The sequence below is a fragment of the Candoia aspera genome, chromosome 7, assembly GCF_035149785.1.
Source record: "Candoia aspera isolate rCanAsp1 chromosome 7, rCanAsp1.hap2, whole genome shotgun sequence".
NCBI lineage: Eukaryota > Metazoa > Chordata > Lepidosauria > Squamata > Boidae > Candoia > Candoia aspera.
The window spans coordinates 45959942-45963143 of NC_086159.1; positions in this window are offsets into that span (position 1 = coordinate 45959942).

A 3202-nucleotide genomic window follows, 5' to 3' on the forward strand; every position below is an offset into this window, starting at 1 on the left:
AGCGGGAGGGCGTGATGGGGGTGGGGGGCTGGAAGCAATAGCAACAATGCCTGGATGTTGCTTTCCGCCCACCAGGAGACTGGGAAAAACCGGCAGAGAAAGGAAGAGCTTGAGCATCCGTCGAAGAAACTCCCGCCACGCGTTCGTCGTCGATCGTAGTAGTCGCCCGGGGAAGCGAACCCCAGCCAGCGGCGGGCGAGCGGAGGGTGGGGAGAGACAAAGTCAAGGCAGGTTGCAGATCGCCAAGGAAACAGCCCCTGGCCGCACCTCCTTCCTAGCGAGGCAAGGGGGCTTTCCGGCTCTCGGCCTCCTCCCACCGAACGATCGGAGCTGGCCGGGAGCCTGTCAACATCTGCCACGAGGTAAGCTTCTTAGCGGAGGCGGGTGGCAGAGCGGGCTCCGACCTTGCTCCTCTGCCCCCTCCCATTGATTGCCTCGTGGGGCTCGCCATTGACAAGCCGAAAGGGCGAGCCGAGGGATCCGCTGGTGGGCTGTGACTCTCCAGCCAGGCCTTCAACGCCCGCCTTCCCCTCGGTTTAGAGTGAGGGAACAGCTTGGCTCAGGATTATCTGCCCCGGCGATTTAAGCTCCGGAAGAAGCGTTTGATTACTTGTTTGGGTTGGGAGCAGCGAAAGGGAGGGCCCTGGAAGCCTGAATGGGGCAGTGCCACCGCCACGTGAGAGCTGGAAAGGCGAGGCTGCACGGGCACGTCGGCAGCGTTCGGCGCGGCTGTTTTGGGGGCGGGGGGAGAGAAGGGCGGCTTAACCGTCTGAGCGTGACGCGCGGTGCTTTTTCCCTGCCTGCCAGCTGCCCAGCCTTGGCATCGCACCCACCCCGCAAAAGAGATCAGAACAAATGTACTTGACGTCGTTGGGTGCTGGTTTCTAACTGTCTGTCTGGGCTGTTCGCAGGAGGAACTGAGCGACTTGAATAATGAATCATCGAACAAATCAACCCCCATTTTTCACCTGGCACAAACGGCCAGGCTCAAATTATCCTACTTCAGACACATTATGCAAAGACCCAGCCCTCTGGAAAAGGCTTTAATGCTGGGAAAGGTGAAAGGAAAGCCAACAAGAGGACCACCAGCATCAAGGTGGATGGACTCAGTTACAGCAGTGATGGGTCCATCCTGAAAAGACCTGAAAGGCCAGTTTGGGCAAAGATCCTCCTGGAGAAAATCTGATTGTGAAAGAGTTGACAGTGACTTGGTGGCATATAATCAATAATCATTACATGAACTGGAAATAGAACCATTCATTTTAACAAGCTGATGAATAAAAGGGCCTCCAATGAATGAGCATTCTTCATTGGTAACTACCAGTGACATTTATTTTATTTCATTATTGGAAGTACAATAAAGGTAGTCAATAATCGGTCTATCTCACGAATTGGCCACTTTATAGATGTCCCATCCTATGAACTCAGCTGACTGCTGTAATTCCTGCTTGTATTTCACAAGGTATGTTTTAAAAGATGCATCACTTCTTACTGAAGCTTATGGAAGGAAGCTGGAGGTATTGCAAAGTGTCAGCATTCAGCTCTGGATTCAGTTAAAAATGCACAGCTCTAACAATCAATAAATACAATTAAACAAGCCATTGAAGCTCAAGATAGAATATTAAATGCATCTTTGCCTTTAAGGTGATTTTTAAAAAATCAGACAGCATGTTATTAACAGAATAGTGTAGTCAGGGAGACAGAAAGTAACCCTTTCAGCCTTTTTTGTGCTCATACAAAAACTTACTTCCTCTGAAGCTTGCACTTGCGTGGAGGAGAAATCCAGAGGGAGGCTTAGTTTTACTTACTCCTTTTTCAGAAATGAACATTTTCTTGGTTTATTATAAATTAAAAGAAAATGGCTTTTCTGTATTACTTCAGTGATTTCATTTTTTTTTCTTTATTATGCCATCCCTCCTCTGAAAATCTGAAAAATTAACATTGTTTTTTTCTTCACTTCTCTCTCTGAAACCCTGTGAAAATTTAGGCTAATCCTTTAAAAAGAACGGCAGGAGTATTCAAGCCCATAAACTACTTCTTTACACAACACCTAATTAAACTGTGGCAAGTGTTGCCATCAGAGGTGATGAATGGAAACTGTTTTCACAGGGAACTAAACAAATTCCTGGAAGATTGGGCTGTAAAAAAGCACTAGTCTTGAAACTACAAGCAGCATAGCTTAAATTCCAGCTGCTAGGGAATAATGGTGCTATTGCTCTTCTGTTGATGCTTCTGGATGCATTTGTTTGGCCACTGCTGAATTCCACTCATGGACACTTGTGTAATCCAGAAGAGCTCTCCTGAAGAGGGAGGCCAAGTTGGGAGAGTGCCCAACACAGTGTTTCTCAACCTTGGCAACTTGAAGATGTGTGGATTTCAACTCCCAGAATTCCCCAGCCAGCAAGGATGCAAGGCTGGCTGGGGAATTCTGGGAGTTGAAGTCCATACATCTTCAAGCTGCCAAGGTTGAGAAACATTGCCCAACACAATGCTGTGGAGGTACAGAGCAGACTATTTTCCCCGTTTTTCTATGATGGCAACAGCACTGTGAAAATTGGAGGAGTCCTAAGCACAATCTGCTCTCCTATTGCCTTTCTCCCCTCCCAACAACCATGAATACATTGGCTGCTTTGCTGCCTTGCAACAACTACTTGATGCAAGTTATCTGGCATGATTTTAATGCTCCATAGAGAAAGAGAGAGTAAAAGACAAGACACATACATAAGACAAATCAGCACAAATCAGATAGCACAAATCAGACAGGAAATGAAATCCTGCAGTGAGAGACCAGGAAAACTGGGTAAGTTTAACTTCAGAAAAAAAAAAAAACATCTGAGTGGAATATGATAGCATTTCTAAGTACCTGACGGGGTGCCACACTGAAGTGAAAACTTCTCTCTGTTGGTAGAATAATGGCCTTGAGTTGATGGAAAGCAGATTCTGGTTGAATGTTAGAAAAAACTTCTAAGGATAAGAATAGTTTGATCATGGAATCAATTATCAAGCTGGCGGTGAGCTTCCTTTTTGTTGCCGGTGTTCAAACAGAATCTGGAAAGACATTCCTTGGGAAACAAATTTGTCTTTCTGCATTGAATAGTGGGGTTGAATTCAGTGGCTTGATCTGTCCCCTTCCAGCTCGATGATTGTATGAAATACTCTGCAGGGGTTCTACAATACAATAGCAAGAGGGAACAACTCAAGA